Source organism: Protopterus annectens, chromosome 1.part1 (genome assembly GCF_019279795.1).
Source record: "Protopterus annectens isolate FY-2018-M chromosome 1.part1, PAN1.0, whole genome shotgun sequence".
Classification (NCBI taxonomy): domain Eukaryota; kingdom Metazoa; phylum Chordata; order Ceratodontiformes; family Protopteridae; genus Protopterus; species Protopterus annectens.
In genome coordinates, this window is record NC_056726.1 from 170,100,682 (window position 1) to 170,118,723 (window position 18,042).

The following is an 18,042-nucleotide window of genomic DNA, read 5'->3' on the forward strand; positions in this document are numbered from 1 at the left end:
ATCTAACACCTGCTCAGAAAACTACAACAATAAAATACATTTCACATGTACACTCTAGCAATTATTCCTTAAGTTAAGACAATAGAAAGAATGTGTTCAGCCAGCCACTTTGGCACCACTATTTAGATCAAAAGGGTATACAAGACATAATTTCAACTTCAAAGAACATTTGAAATGTTTGCCTTAGTTTTCTTTACAGCAGATGGCAATGTTGCAACAATCTTGAAGTTCACATTTTCCAGTGTTTTCCTTCATTTAAGAACACAAGCCTGTATTTTACATTTATATATACAAATGATAGAATTATGTATCAAATTCTATTTGACTAGGCTGGCAGCCTTTGCCCATCTTCCCCCAATCTTCACAGTCCCTCAACCAATCAGTAGTGGAGTTGATCTTCAGCCATTGGGGCCAACCCTGCTGCAACCTGTTTGCATCCCCACCAGAGCAACAAGTACAGCAACTACTACGCTCTGATCCCCCTCCAGGGGAGTCCCCGAGGGATGCTCTGATTCATGACTGGTCAAAGGATCAGGCTTGCTTCCCCTGTCTGAGACATTATTCTAGCCTCCCAGAAACTGGCTACCAAGAAAGTCAATGGCAGTAAATTGAAAACGATTTGTCTTCTGGAAACTAAAGAGAACACTGACCCTCTTTCAGCTCCAGTATCAGCTAGCCTTGTCTTCCTTGCATCTCTTTTCAAAGAAGGAGCCAGTTTATCTACAATCAAACTTCAATTGGCAGCCATCTCTAACTTCCATTCAGATAATGTTTTCAGTTCTCCTGCTGCCTTCAAAATGTGCAAGGCCTTCTTGAAAGGAATCTTCCTTCTCAGACCTCCAGTTAAAGATCCTTCCCTGCCATGGGATCTCACTGTGGTCTTACAAGGCTTAAATCAAAAGCCATTTGAACCAGCTAGCGGTTGTGACTTAAAGTTTTTCCCATGGAAGATAGTCTTTCTTATCATCATTACTTCAGCAAAGATAATTTCTGAGATCCAGGTGCTGTCTTCTAAGCCTCCTTACATCATTTTCCACAAAGATATGGTGTATTTTCATACTAATCCCTCTTTTATGCCCAAGGTAGCTGCAGACTCCAACCTCAACTACACCATGCAACTACCAGTTTTCTTCCCATATTTCTCTAATGAAGGAGAACATTTGTTACATATGCTTGATGTTCATAGGCAGTTATGTTTTTATCTTCATAGGACAAAGCCATTTCGAAAATCAGACCAAATATTTGTGTCCTTCTCTCATAGCTGCCTGGATCAGGCAGTTTCAAAAGTTACTCTTGCTAAATGGATAACAGACTGCATTACTTTGATTTATGCCAAGAACGGATTACAGTAAACTCGTCCTCCTAAGGCCCACTCAACTAGGTCTATGCTACCTCTTCTGCCTTTTCTTCCAGGGCATCTTTAAATGATATCTGTGCTGCAGCCACTTGGTCAAAAATGCATACCTTTGTCAAGCATTACAAATTAGACATTGTTTCCAGAAACAGGGCTTCCTTTGGTTTGGCAGTGTTCTGGCATATCCTTCCTTGAGACCACATAGGAGTTGTATAGTTGGGGACAATAACCCAACTGTGAGGAGGAATGAAAAAGACAACAGATTTATAAGATATGTACTTACCATAACTTGGTATCTGTGTCTTCTTTCACTCCTCCTCCTCGCCTTCCCCCTACCCAGTTCTCTAGAAGACCTGGATAGAACTTTTTAGGAACTAATGTTCCTGGTTTTGAGCTTCTAGTTTTTAATTTGTACTTCCTTCTTTTCTTTCTGCTCTCTATGAGTTATTTGGGCTGCAAACTCGATCTGAGGGAGTTAGAGGACAGTGCATGATGGGAAGTGGAAGGGGCTAGAGTCGACACTTGGATCCTAGTCTGTAAAAATGCTACTGAGTCGAATCTGATGGTCAGATCCATAACCTAACCATGAGGAGGAATGAAAGAAGAAAATACAGATACCACGTTATGGTAAGTACATAACTTGTAAATATTGCTGAACCAATTCATGTGTGGATAAATAATTTACCACTATTGCCTTTGTTTTAGCTTCATTAATTTTGTATCCCAAAAAGATTTGAAACTGTCTCAAAATGTTCCACAACACTGTAATATCTCCTTCTGAGTCCTTCGCTTAAGCAGAAATTATCAGAAAGGACCCCACCCACTTTAATGTTTGCCTCTGATCCCTCATATATCTTCCTAATCAACCTTATAATTTTTTCGGGAAATGCAAATGCTTCCTTTGGCCTGCTCATAAAGTCCCAGCTTACTCTGTCAAATGCATTCTCTGCATCAAGACCCACCAACAAAGTTATTTTCTTACATTCTGTTTCCCTCTGGATCATCAACGTTCTGTTAATGTTGTCAAATGTTTGCCTCCCCTCCACAAAACCACACTGATCCATAGCTATCAATTTTGGCATTGCATTTGTCATTCTTTTAGCCATCATAGACATGAACACTTTATAATCATGGTTTAGTATTAAAATGGGCCTGTATGACTCTGGGTCCGATGGATCTTTACACTCTTTAGGTATTACACCTACCACTACTTCCTTCCAGGATGTTGGTACTTCTCCTCCTTTTAAAATACTGTTAAAACCTTCCAGATCTTTGTCAGTTTTTCCCTCCTAGCTTCCAAACTTCCACAGTAATACCATCTATTCCTGGGGGCTTTCCTATAGTTTGGTTATACATCATAATTTTTCTCTCATCTCCGCCTATCCTAACCATTAGTAATTGAGCCTCATCTACCTCTAACCTTGGCATATTTAATTCTTCAATAAAAATTTCCATTTGTATCTTTTTTTGATGTCCATAGTTCTCTATTTTATACAGACTTCCATAAAATTTCCGAAATATTTCTAATACTTCTACACAATCTCTTTTTACCTTCCTTGTTATAGGCATCCTAAGCTTGGCAACAGTCCTTTCACTTTCTGTTTTTTATTTTTATTTATTTTATTTAAATGTGTTGACCGGGAGTGTCCGACTGGATGTAGGTCCATTTTCAGCAGAGGCCCGGGAAGAAAAGCTCCACAGTTAAAATAAACAGACAGTAGTTACATTGGATTACATAGTGATTAACAATTTAACATAGCAATTATTTACAACATATTTACAGATGAAGAACATAGTACATCAGTAGACAACTAGAATCTTTATCTGTGAAGTACATAACAGACATTAACAAATGTTACAATGAGAAGTTCCTGCTGTATAATAAGTACTAGGCTTATGAGCATCTGAGCTTGCTATAATCAAGGTAGTTAGTGGAGTGGAAAGAAAGGTAGTGGTTGGATGGGGTGGATGATATTAGAGTGGGAGTTGCAAGGGCATAGCCAGCATTCTTTTTAGGTGCGCTTTTAGTAAAGTTTTGAAGTGGGTGCATGATGGTATGGAGGTAATTGTGGGTGGGAGTGAGTTCCATAATTTGGCTATGGCGCAAGAGAATAGTGCTTCACCAGCAGAGTTATTAGCTTTAGTGATATGCAACTGATTTTTGTTGCTGGATCTTAGTGGTCTGGTGGTGCGATAGGGTTGGAGTAGATTCTGGAGGGATGGGACATTTAGTGGATGGTTTACTAGTTTGTGAGCGAGTGAGAGTTGATACCACTGAAGGAGGTGAGGGAGTTCAAGCCAGCCCAGTTCAGCAAGTGAGAGAGAGTGGTGACTATGGTAGGATGGCCCTGTGGCAAATTTGGTGATTTTTGTTTTAGCAGGTCTCTAGCTTGTTTAGATCGCATTGCCTTAGGTTGGTATATATTGGAGAGGCATAAAGTAGGGTGGAGATAAGGTGGGAATTTGCTATTGAAATCTTTGCTGCTTTGGTGAGAAATTGCTTATTTCTGTATAATGCTCCTAGTTTTTTGTGGACTTTTTTTATGGTCATGGATATGTGAATGTCAAATTTTAGTTTATTGTCTATTTCCACTCCTAGCAATTTGGCATGTTCAGTTGGGTATATGGTGGTTTTGTCTTTTGCTGTGATGTTAAAGTGAGAGTTGTTTTAAGTATGTTTGGTGGGTTGGAAGATGAGTAGTTTAGTTTTGTTTGGGTTGAGTATTAATTGGGCATCAGATAACCATGTTTCAACAGAGGAAAAGGCTTCCTGTGTGACTTTTTGCAGTTTTGGTAGGGACTGGGCTGAGCAGATGATGGTTGAGTCATCTGCGTATTGTATGAGTGTGCCATGTTTGGTGGCAGAGGCTAGATTATTGGTGTAAACAGAAGAGTAGGGGTCCAAGGATGGATCCTTGGGGAACCCCTATGGAGACAGGTAGTTGGGGAGATATGTCATTATGCCATACAACGGATTGTTGGCAGTCAGACAGGTAACTCTGAAACTAGTTGGTGACTGATTGTGAGAAGGATAGGTTACTGAGGACATAGATAAGTTGTTTGTGTGGGGCCATGTCAAATGCTTTAGATAGGTCTAGGAAAGTAGCAGAGGAGAGATAGCCATTGTTTTTATGCTGAAGGATAGTGTTAGTAAAGAAGAGTAAGGCAGTGGTGGTGCTATGGTTTGGTCGGAAACCATGCTGAGTACTGGAAAGGAGGTTGTTAGTAAGGAGGTAGTCTGAGACCTGAGAGTGTATGCATCTTTCTAGTATTTTGGAGAGTGGAGAGAGAATAGCTATGTGGTGGTAATTGGTTAGTTCTGCGGAAGGTCCGCCTTTGTGGAGGGGAATTATATGTGATACTTTCCACAGTGTGGGAACGTAACTTTCTGACAGAGACTGGTTAATCGAGATGGATACTGGGTAGGCCAGAGCATCAGCTGAGATTTGTAGGTATCCACTTGGGAGGTTGTCTGCTGCTAATTTGGTGGGTTTAAGTTTAGTTAAGAGTTTTTTATGTTGGAGGTTGGTACAGGATAAAAAGAGAAGGCAGTGGAGAGATTACTAGTTGAAGGTGTGGGTTGGAGGGGAGGGGGGTTGTGTTGTTTAGCTAGTGATAGTATGGTTTGGGTGAAGTGTGTGTTGAATGAGGTAGCAATATTTTCTGAGGAGTGAGAGATGTTAGGAGGAGGGGTACTGACTTTACCTGGGTGGAGGATGGAGTTTATGGAGGACCAGAATTGTTTGGGGCTGTGTTGTGAGGAGTCTAGGGCAGACTAGTAGTATTGGAATTTGTCCTGTTTTATCAGCTTTTTGACTCTATTGCGTAGTTCTAGGAATTTCTGTCTAGTTGAAAGGGTTTTGGTTTTGCACCAGTGCTCCCATGCTTTATCCCTGTTTTTCATTTCTGACTTAGTGGTTTTCTGTAGCCATGGGGAGGGTTGTGCTTTGGTTCTGGAAAATCTTATGGGGGCATGGTAATTAAGGATGTTCAGGAAGGTAGTATTAAAAAATTCAACTGCATCATCTAGACTGAGGTACTTTAGAGGATGCCAGTTACATTCTTTGAGGGATGAGATGAATGTGAGTGGGTTAAAGTTTAGTTTTTTACGTATTTGACAGTAGATGACAGGTTTAGCTTGGTATAGGTATTTTTTGAGTAGGAATGTTGGGGAGTGATCACTGAGGCTATCTGATAAGCAGCCTGTTATATATGACTGGGGCTCTTACTGACTAGTATCCAATCCAGGGTAGTGTGCTTGCTGGAGTTTTTATTTATCCTGATTGGCGAGTGGACTAGTTGGGTGAAGCCATGAAGGTGTACATGATGGGTTGGATTGTTGCCAGAACAGGATTGCCAGTCAATATTGAAATCACCTAAAATGATAGTTTCTTGGGGGAGATGGTAGGTAGACCAGCTGAGGAGGTTTTCTAGTGGAGGGATGTTTTGGCCAGGTGGGAAGTAGCATCCAATTATGTTGATGTTTTGCCTGAGTCATTGTGCTAAAAGTTTTTGTGCTCTAGTGTTATTATCAAAAAACAGTTGTTTAACAGCAATTTTTCTACATTTGTGCATATTATCAAAGTAATCCCTTATTTTCTAGTTAGCATTCTGCAGTTGATCCTCTTCTTGTTCCTCGAGATTCCCCCTATTCTGCAATACTTTAACATTTGTCAGACCTTCTAAATAATTCTTGTTACTTCTTAAGCATAGCTCCCTTTCTTTTATTTACACCCTATTTTAAACTCCACTTTAATTTTATCCCACTCTATAGCTATATTTCCAGAAGAAATTTCTATCTTCTATAATATCCCCTGAATAATTTCCACGACCCATTTCTTAAATTCCTGTCTTTTCAACAGATAGATGGGAAAGCTCTATTGTCTCATTTTTATTTAATTACCCTGTATATTATTTTAGTTATTATTGGCACATGATCTAAAATAGTTATTGGGTGCGTATCAAAACCTTCAGTTAATACACATGTTCCTGTGAAATGTAAATTCGGTCAAGCCTAGTCCACTTTTTGTATCTTGGGGAATAATATCTAAATTCACTCCAAACTAAATATTTATTGTTACTTCTTATCATATCTCCCTTTCTTTTATTTCCACTCTATTTTTAAACTCCACCTTAATTTTATACCACTCCTAGCTATATTTTCAGAAGAAAATTCTATCATCTCTAATAGCTCCTGAATAATCCACACTATCCATTCCTTAAATTCCTCCCTTTTCAACAGATAAGTGGTAAAGTGCCAGTGTCTCATTTTTATTTCATTACCCTGTGTTTTTATTTTAGTTATTATTGGTGCATGATCTGAAATAGTTATTGCATACGTATCAAAACCTTCAATTTAATGTACATGTTCTTGTGAAATATACATTCTGTCTAGCCTAGCCCAGTTTTTATATTTGGGAAATAATATGTAAATTCACTCTGAACTCCTGTTACTGAATTCACATCTTCCATGCCAAATATTTTCATAAATGTCTTCAAAAAATCTACCATTCTTTCTTATACTTTCCCTTCTGGGCAACCCAAACACATCTTCACTGCTGCAAATCACATTCCAGTCCCCATCTATAAGTAATATCCATTGCTAAAAACTGATTATTTCTCCCAGAATTTTCTTAAGCTCCATTATAGCAGTTTTAGGTGGAATATAAATACATGCCAGTGTAATCCTCCTCCCTTGCCAGTAGCACCACAGATCTGCCATTATTAAGTTTTTTATCCTCTATCACTACTGGAGCTCCTCTTGTAATTAATTAATATAAGTATTCCTCTTTTCCTTTGTCCCACGTATTCTGCTGAATAACCATCCTGAAAACCTTTCTTTATCAAATTCACATGTTTAGTTCTAAGTGTGCCTTCTGTGACATAACTATTTGCACTCTACATTTTTAATATAGTTCACTACTTTTTCTTTTTTGCATTTATCTGTTAGACAGTTGACATTTAAGGACATTACAGAAAGCATCATTGCATTAAAAAGTTATTATTCCCACCTTTTATTTATAACACCTTTTTGTTAAATATCTAGTTCCAGCTTTTGTATTATATGCATACACTGCTTCGCAGGATGAAATTTTATACAGTTGTTTCTTGTCATATCTATTTGAACCTATGTCACATCTTACAAAACTTTTTGTTTTATTGAAAGCCCTCAAACAAACAAAAAAAACTCACCCTTAATAGCCCCCTAAAACCTATTAACTTAATACTAACAGACAAAAGCTATGTACAGCTTCAAATACTGAAGTTTTATCCTCCTAATAGGAACAAAAGTCCCAAGCTGACAGCCACACACCTCACAGCCTTGAGTTAACCTAAAAGAAAGGTTATGCATGTTAAAACGCATGGTGCAGCCTGTGTTTCTACTAAGTGTTAATTGGTTTTGTCTTACCTTTATAGCTCTCCCAATTGGGAAAACCCCCAAATGCTTTCAGAGAACACTATGTCCAAACCAATTTATCTTTTCTTTTTTTTTTCAGCCAATCACTCTCCACCAGACTGTAGCAGAGTCTCTTTATCAGATTGCCTCCATGGAGGCATGAGAACCAGACAGTTTCTCTTTATCAGATTGTTTCCATGGAAACATGAAGACCAGCTGCAGAATTGCTACTAAGCAAACATGTATTTGCTAGAAAAAAGCATTATAATATTCAATGTTCTTTTTCATTTACATGCTCTCTCTAAAGACTTACCAAATCAATCTAACATCCTTAATCCAGTCATTCCCCTATGAAAGAATGAGAAAATGCACATTAATTTTTCTCTTGTCATTTTTTTAACCAGGCTTTTCCTTTTATATTGCAGTGCCTACATTTCTTAAAACTGAACAAGAAGAAAGAGAGAAGAAGGGAGAAAGAAAAGAAAAAAAAAGAACAGCAGCACCTGTTTACAATCCCTATTACACTTAAAACTGAGAAAACTTTATAGCATGTAAAGAAAACCACACACCACAAAAATAGTACTATTTAAGTAAAAAAATCTTTACTTACAGTTGACTTTCTCCCTCCTCTTCCCCTCTCCAAAGCACTTTTCCGAACACAACACTGATGACATGAAGTAGGGCATATTGCTTTATAGTCCCCTACAAGTCCAACTGATTCCAAAAAAGGGCAATATTACCAGATTTTCTTCTGTCATATTTCTCAAATATAATTACTGCATTGTGAACCCACATTAAATTACTGGTTTTATTCCTGTTCATCTTCATCTCCCAATTCCTGTTTGTGCTTCATTTCCAATATACTACAGATTCTTCTAGTCAACTTTCAAGCTCCCTTCCTTCTCGCCAACATTTTCGGTTGAAACATTGGATAGGGTTTCATAGGTACAGTTTCTCTGTTGTCTTTATTAACAGAAGAACAAGAAGCAGAATATCCTTTTGTTTCACAGCTCAGTTTTTGTTGGACAAACTTTTGTATTTCCTCCTTAGCATGTACGTCATCAAAAATGATTTTGTCCCTCCAGGAAAGAATACCTTGCAGACAGCTGGGTACAGCAGTTTGAATCTCACACCTGCATCTCAACATTCCCTGAACAGTGGAATATATTTGCTCCTTTTCTGCCTGGTGTACCATGACTAATCATTCTCAGCAAACACTCTGCTGTCTCCCACTTATAGTATTTTGTCCTTCTGCTAGGTTGCTTTTTCATAGCCAGGTTTTGATCATACACATGATGTGCCCATTCAACTAACAACTCCTGCTGTTAAATACCAGTCTATTTGCTTATTTGTGCTTTCATAAAATGAATGCAGTCTGTTCCTTCCAGCTTCTCTGGTATAGCTGAAAATCTCATGTTTTCCCTACATGCTCTGTTCTCTAATTCTATTATTTTTTTAAACATCTCTTACTAAGCAGTCTCATATTAAGCCAGTCTTTTCTTCATTTCATCCTCTGAGTTTTGCAGCTTTATCACCTCATCTGCATTAAAGCTTCTTCCAGTTTTTCTAACCTTCTGTTGTTTGTGTTGATATATCCCATCAGTGTTCCATTTATTTTAACCAGGTATGCGTGCAGTTGTCTTATATCTTCCTGTAGGTTACTGGAATTCATGTCTGGAGATTGCATTGTTTTTTTGTTGAACAGCTGTAGAATTTTCCCCACTGTTTCTTCTTCATTCTTTGTATCTGATTTTTTTTCTGGGTCCTCTGAATTTCTTTTTTCCTGGCATCTAGGCAGTACATTTACAAGCCAGTTACTGAAATTTACCCATAAACACAAGTTTACTGGCCTTCTCTGCTGAATTTCTGTTTTTACACTGGGAGAGCTAGAATTAAGCTGTTACTCAGTATGCAACCATCTTGGGAATCCTCATAGCCCCCACCATGGAAGGTTTGATATACTGCAGTATGAGTGTGATAGTCAACATATTGGACAAGTAACTCACTGCCCTGTGAAAAACGTTCACTGATGTGAACAGTCGATGAATGGCCATTTGCTAATTTATATTCAATGAATGGCCGTTCACTGAAGTTAGTTTTCCACGAGCTGATATAGACCCCATTCCCCAACTCAACAACCCAAGATTACAGCCTATTAACTTAAACATGCTTTTATCTAGCTTTTCTTCTCTTTTTGCACTACAGTGTTTACATATCTTAATACCAAAAAGGAAGGAAGAAAGAGAAGAGTAAGAAGAAAAAAGGGGAGCGTTTACTTTAGTGACTTTATCACATACAAGATCAACTAAAATACTTTACTGTAAAGTATACACTTAATATTGTGAAAAGTTTCATAGAAATACTGTTAAGAATAAAAACTGTTCTACTTACAGTTACCTTTTTTCTTTTTCTTCCACTCCCCTCAGAGTCCTTCCAAACATTAACGACATGACGTGAGATAAACGCTTTTCAGTTCCTAACAAACTGCACTCTTTCCACTTATTCTTATACAGCCGTATTTTCATAAATGTAACTGATCCTTTGCAGTCTGATTTATTCACTGATTTGCATGTTGCTGGTCTTCTTCCTGTTCACTTCCATCTCCCAACTCCAGATTCTGGTTCAGTTCCAAGATACTACTAATTCTTCCGATCAACTCCTGTGCTTTTCTCTGTTTCTCAAGCATTTTCCTTTGGAACAGTAGAAAAGATTTCACTGGCAAGATCTCTCTGTCTGTTTTATCATCATAAGACTGAGAAGCAAAGTTCCCCTCTGCTTGATGATTTACTTTTTGTTGGACAAACCTTTGTATTTACTCCTTAGCCAGTTTTGCATCAAAAACAACTTTGATCTTCCAGAAAAAAATATTCTAAAGACAGCTGGATACAGCAGTTTGAATCTCACTCCTGTCTCTCAACATTCCCTGATTACTGAAATAATTTTTTTCACTTCCAGCTGATGTACAGTGAATATTCATTTCCACAAACACACTACTGTAGCCAACTTTGACACTGCACTTCTGCCACAGTTTTGTCAGGATCAACTTTTTTCTGCTGGTAGGTTTGCATCTTTATTAGTAAAGGTCTTGGCTACTTTCACATGGCAAGATTTGGAGCATACACACAGTGTTCCCCCTTCAATTAACTGTTCCTGTTATGGAATACCAGTCCAGTTGCTTATTTGTGGCTTCATAAAATGAATACAGTATGTTCCTTCATGTTTCTCTGGTACAGTATAAAATTTCAGACTGCATGCTTTGTCCTGTAATTTTGCCATTTTTTGGAAGATCTCTTCTTGAGCAGTCTCATACTCAGCCATCCCTTTCTTCATTTCAACCTCTGATTTTTGCAGGTTCATCAGCTCATTTGAAAATCTTTTTAAAGCTTCTTTCATTTTTCCTGCCTTTTATTATTTGAGTTGATATACTCCTTCATTGTTTCATTTATTTTAATCAGCTCTGAGCACATCTGACTTATTTTTCCCTCTAGATTACTGGAAGCCATGTCTTGCAACAAAGCTAGAAGTTGAATTGCCTTTTGCTAAACAGCTGTAGGATTCTTCTCAGTCAGTGGTTTCTCTTTACCTTTTCTAGTTGATTTTCTTTCAGGCTCTCTTAGTATCTTCTTCACTGGCATGCAGGCCACTGCCAGTAACTGAATTTTACTCAAGCTGACAATATCATTAGCTGTCATTTCTCAGTTTCTGTTTTCACACTGGGGAGCCGAAGTTAAGTTGTTGATTAGTGTGCAGCCATCTTGAAAGTCAAGTTACTAGTGTCCTTTTTTGGCCAGTTAACAGTCTTTTGTAGTTCTCTACTTCTAACTGCTGGACTGGGAGTTTGTTTGTGAGTTGATATTCTTTCGATGTGAATAAACACAAGGAAACTGTTTCAATAATTGTCAGAAATGTGGACTTAAAAATCCTACCCTAAGACACTAATGAGCCATGCATATTGTGCTTGAGTGTAGACCACCTGACAGTAGAGTGCTTAATATGGAAGGCCTTCAGGCTAAGACCATTGTCAGATCACAGAAATAAAGTTATCATTAAGGGCCTTTGGCCCCCAGATCCAGAATCTGCCAAGATAAAAAAACCTACAAAAAAGCAGACTGAAACAATCTGAATGCAGTCAAATACATCCAAATAAATCAAAATGTTCAGTGGTGAAAATTTAGCAATCAAATTTCAGATCTGACTATGGCATCAACACCAACTCACTCTCCTTCATCAGCGCTACAATTGTTGGAGCCAGTTGTGAGTCAGGACAAGTCACCTAAGAGGCTCTTAATACGAACTTCATCTGAAAGTGAACTGTCCAACATTCCTTCTCAACCACTTTCCATGTCATGTTTTGGGGCTTTCAGGTCCTATAATAAGGACATTCCTGAAGACGCAGATTGAAATGGGAGTCAGCCCATCTCCTTTGGTTCCAAGGATGGATAAGACTGGCCCTGTGTCTCCTCTTCTAGCTCCTTCCCTGATGCAGATTTTGGCAGCAGTGATTTTGGACCCGATCTTGGACCAGAGGTTGGTTCTCTCAGTGCTGACCCTATAGCCCAGTCTAGTTTTCAAGGTCCTTGATCCCATGCAATTAACCCTGACAGTTTTGGAGCCAAGGCTGTCTTGGAACCTTCAACTCAATACCGAGGCTTTAGTACTTTCACCAGAGTTGTCTTGCATGGCTCTATTGTGGTGTCACAGCCTTCAGCCTTTGAATCCTCTGCTCGGATTCCTTTCTCAAAGACGTCCACATTCTCCACTTTAGTGATGCCTTCTTTGATGCTGCTCATTTCTCATCAGGAAGGAACAGACTGTCACAGCAGCAGCATCTTCTGATGTGGTAGAGGTTGACACATCCTTCTAAATTATGGAGAGAATAATTTCAACTCCTTAGAGAGATGCACTCAGACTTACTTAGGATTGCTTCCAGCCTGTGACTCTTACTCCTTCTCAACTCACTTCCATCAGGCATCCTTGGATCAGAGTTAAGGATCAGGCCTTAATGCTGCCGTCCCACAGCATTATGAGTCCTGTTTGGAGTAGGGCATATCCCCAGTGTTCTGTGAAATATGACGTGTAAAAGGAGACACAGACTCCCCCCATCAGAATCCTTCACACCTGACACTGACTCTGATGATAGAGAAGCCCCCCTCCCAGTCCTCGCACAAGGCACCACTTTTGGCAAAACCCTAGAACTTATGCAGCAGAGGGGTTTTTGTTTTTTCTTAGCCCCCCCCCCCCAGACAGACAGCGCTGGACCAAGTGTCCATTGGTAGATTCCATCATTGTGGTAGCAGCAGCTGAAAAAGGGCTGATTAACAGATAATACAAGGAGCCTAAGGCTATGGACAGAATAGGGAAGCAGGCATACATTTCAGGCACCTTCATTCACAGGGATCTGAACTATGCCACCCACATGAATTATTTTCAGGGGAATGGGTGTAGCAAGCTCTGACCACTCTGAGATGGCCCCCAATTATGGACTCAGGCAAACAGTTGGAAACACTTCTGAACATGATGGTTAACATTCAGACCTCTTCATGTGGCATATGCAAAATTCTGCCCAGAAAACAGCAAGGGGAGCTGGAACAGGCATGGCTATGAGATGTCAGGCCTGGCTGTACCTATGCAGTTTTGTGGGCAAATTTAAGACATCATTCACAAGTACTTCCTTTTATGGATCTTCATTGTTTGGTCCTTCTGTGAAAGAAAAAACACAGCAGTGTGAACAGGATGACAAAACACTTTCTGCCATCAGAGTGAGATTTGAGGGAACACAAAGCTCTTTTAGCAGGAACCAAAGAGTCCAAAGTCCCTCTGGCTTAGAAAATCAAAGCAGCAGTCATTTGAATCAACTTCTGACATGGGTCGCTGAGGCAGTGGTGGCCCCTACAATGTATGCAGGCCCAGAAGCTGAGGAGGGTCCACGCAACCAGACATATTGTGGGCCCTTTATTGACAGGTAATCTCACTGTCCCTGAAGGCCTACACAGCTGCTCCCCTCTGGAGGCAGTCAGAGGTCATTTATCCGTATACTTTAATGCATGAATGACCATTACACAAGAAAAATGGGTAAAAAAAATAATATCCAGAGGCTATTTAATACCCTTTTCACATCCCCCTCTGTGCTTCAAATGTCACCTCCAGACAGACCATCCTATCAGTTAGAAGCAAACAGGGAAACCATCTTCTTGCTTCAAAAAATGAGCCATTTAAGAGGTCCCACCAGACCAAACAGGGTCAGGATTTTATTCCAGGTTCATTTTAGTTCCAAAGAAAACACAGGACCTCAGTCCCATCCTTGACCTTAGTCATTTAAACAACTATGTCAAAAAGGACCAATTCAGGGTGCAGTCAATTTTACCTTTCCTTAGGGTAAATTACTGTATTTGCTCTGTGGATCATCAGGATGCCTACTTCTACATTAAGACAGCCAAAGCATCTCAGAGATACCTATATTTCCATCTCAGTGCCAGTCACTTTCGGTTCAGAACCCTGCCCTTCTGTGCCATCACAGCCCCTAGGTGTTCACCTAGTGTATGGGAGTTGTAGCACCTCATCTATACCTTCAAGGAATAAAAGTATTCCTTTATCTGGGATAACTGGCTTCTAGTTGCCCCAACAATGGAGTCTCCTATCAAGGGCAGGGACTATTTGTTACAGCTCTGTTTCTCCTTTGTCATTTCAGTAAACTACCAGAAGTTATTCTTGCATCATACTCAAACAGGTCAATTCATCAGATGTCATTTGGACACAGTCACTTCAACAGTGTCCTTCCCATCAGACAAACTTCAGACTTTAAAATTAACCATTCACAGCCTTCTTCAGACATTCTCTCCTACAGCTGTATTAATCTTAAAGGTTCTAGGCTTAATGGCCTCATCTATCCTAATGGTACACCTTGCTCATTATCATATGAAAATCCTGCGGTGGCGACTCAAAGAGCAGTGGTCTCAGCTTTTTCAACTCTTCTCAGCTCAGATCGTTATAACCAATCATTGCAAACAACATTTACAGTGGTAGCTAGATTCCCCTTATGTACATTCCAGCAGACAATTTATTCTTCAGCCTCTAACATCTGTGTTTACCACTGACACCTACTCCTTGGTGTGGGTGTCAGGAATTATGAGAGAAGGATGGTCCAAGGATTATGGAATCCAGAAGAGGCCAACCTTGAGATCAATGTTGAAGAGATGATAGCAGTTCTCCTAATGTTACAGTAACTTTAGGACTGCCTTCCTCTGGGAGTGGTTTCTATGCAAAAAGACAATATTAGTATGATTTGGTATATCGGCAAGTAAGGAGAGACCAAATCATATCCCCTGTGTCAGGAAGCAATGACAATGGCATTGGCAATGGGCAATAGTCTTGCATCACTTTCTAGTGGCAATACACATTGCGGGGCACTCAATTACCTTGTAGTCAGGCTAAGCACATTGATCCTAATGCCTCACAAGTGGTTTCTCAATCTAGCATGGTACAACAGATATTTCATTGCTGGGGCCATCCTTGCTGTGATCTCTTTGCTTGCCGAGCCAATAACAAGTACAGCAAGTACTTCACCATAATACTGACACAAAAACAGTCCAAAAGGGATGCTTTGGTCAAGCAATGTCCCCCCAGACTTCTGTATGTTTTTCCATCTGTACCTCTGATTCCTAGATTTCTAAAGAAAGTAAGCAAATGCAAGGTGTATATTATCCTCATTCACTCACTTCTGATCCAGGAAAATCTGGTTTCCCCTTCTAAGGCCACATCTCAGGGATCCCCCCTCCCCCAGATATTGGATCCAACACAGGATCTGCTTTTTCAACCCATCCCAGATATTGGATCCAACACAGGATCCACTATCTCACTCTTATAAGAAGCATCAGCCAGACCTTTTCAACCTAAAACTAACCATGTTGCTCCTCCAATTATGGGCAACTATCTAGCTCTTTCTCCTGATGTATTTTGGATTCTGTCTACTTCACAGAAAGAATCCACTCACATGCTGCATCTCAGGAAGTGGAAATGCTTTCTTATTTGGGTATCCTCGCAAGACATTGTCCCGTTTACAGCTTCTATGCCAGATGTTCTTTGTTGAGTAGCATATATGTTTGATTCAGGTTGCATTTTCTCCACCATAAAGGTCAATTAGCAGGTATTTCTAATTTTCATATGGGTCAAGAAGAACACATTTGGATAGAAATAAACATGTGAGTTGACAAAGAAAGGACTTCTGGTTGGATATTCAGTATAATGTCAAGGATAAGTCAGATCAGACAGACATAAATGAAAAGATCCAGCATAATGGTAAGTACATCACATCCATTTGTTTTTTGAAAATGTACATAGTTTTGTGTGTTCAATGTAAGTTAATGTCTTGAAAATGTAACATAGGTTCAAATGGAGATGAGAAGAAGCAACTACATAAGAGATCAGCCTGCCAAACATTCGCATGTGCATGTACACTATCACAGAATGTAAATGGTATTGAAAGTATAGACAAAAAGCAAACATGTATGCTGCAAATAGCATTGTTATGGAATACATGTTTGGATAGAAATAAGCATATGAATTTGACAAAGAAAAGAGATCTGGTTAGATATTCAACAGAATTTCAGAGATACAGGAAAAGGGGAGTAATAATACTGACTCGAGAAGGGCTTTGATAGTGACATAAGAGGAAAGAAAAGACAATGGTAGATTTTTGGTAGTAGGGGAGGAGGATTATGCTGGCATATATTTATATTCTACGTAAATCTGCTATTATGGAGTTTAAGAAATATTTGAGATAAATCATCTTTTAGCAGGTAATACTGTTTGTGATTGGGGACTGGAACTTGATGTGTAATAGTGAGGATAACTCAGGGATACACAGAAAGTTAAATGAAACAAAAGAGGGTAGATTTCTGTAGAAATACCTGAGAATATTTGGTACAGAATGGAGAAAGGAGATTCTGACAGGGATGATTGCAATTAGGGATATAGACAATAGGCAAGAGGGGGGCTAGAATTTATTGGAGGAAACTGGCAAAGGAACCAAGGTATTGCAAATAACTATATATAGAGAAAAAGATGACAGAATGGGAGGATGCCAAGAATTTATTTGGACTGCAGATTAGAGATTGCCTTCCCTATCAAGTATTGATATATGAGTGTAGGCAAAGAGAAAGAAATAGGGGGGTCCTAAATGAAAGACCAGCACTGGTAAAGTTTTTAGTAGAATCTAGGACAGAAGCTGCCATTAAAAAGGAATAATTAGTAGAGCATATAAAATATTGCATGATAACTATAAGAATCAATCAGAGTAGGTTAGAAAGGTTTGGGAAGAGAGAGTGGATAAGCAATTCACAAAGATAAAATGGGAGGATGTATGTATGCCTCCCAAATATGCAACAAAATGTAGAAGATTTAGGATTTTTGTTTGGAAATGTTTACATAGATATTTTTAGACCCCAAGTAGACTCCAGAGAAGTTTTCCTCAGGTAGATAGCAAGTGTTGGAGGTGTGAAGGGGAAGAAAGAGGTAATTGGGAACATTTTCTGGGAGTGCAGTGAATTGGCGGACTTTAAGGATTCCCTGTGGGATGCATTGACAGAAATGTTGGGTGGGCAGATTGATGTGAAGAAGGAGATGATTTTTCTGAGCTATAATACAAAATCTGAATTACCTAGACATGGTAATGCCTTGCTGTATCTAATCATGGAGGTTGCCAAAAAAGCAGTTACTAGAAAATGGAAATCAAAATCTAAACCAACTATATTAAAAGTAGTAAATATCATAGAGATAAAACAACTGGAACTAAGATCTTTAGAAAAAGGTAGGAGCGAACTACACAGGAAAAATGGGAATTGTGGCAACAATACATACAGGGGAGGAATGAGGTTTAAAAGAAGGCAGGACTTAAATGAGCCTTTTAGTATTTTATTGAAAATGATTGGGTAGGTTATAAGTGATGTATAATGTTTGCAACTGGGAGTGTGTCTGTATGATTTGTGATATAAAATGCTTGCAACTGTGATTGTGTCGGTGTGGTTTGTTTTCATTTATATAAATGTATGATTGCTTATGTCATAAGTGATGGTTTAATAAAGATGTTTCTTGTTTAAAAAGGGGCAGGAATTGAATAATTTATGTAATGTTGCTTAGGTTATATGATATATAGCAACATATGTGAAGCATAATATTTGTTAATTTTTAACTTAATACAGTTTGATTGCTTTTATTTAAAGGACCACTGTGGGCAAACAATGAAAAATCATATATTTTTTATCTTGCCATGATTTACTGCACTTCCTAAAGCTGC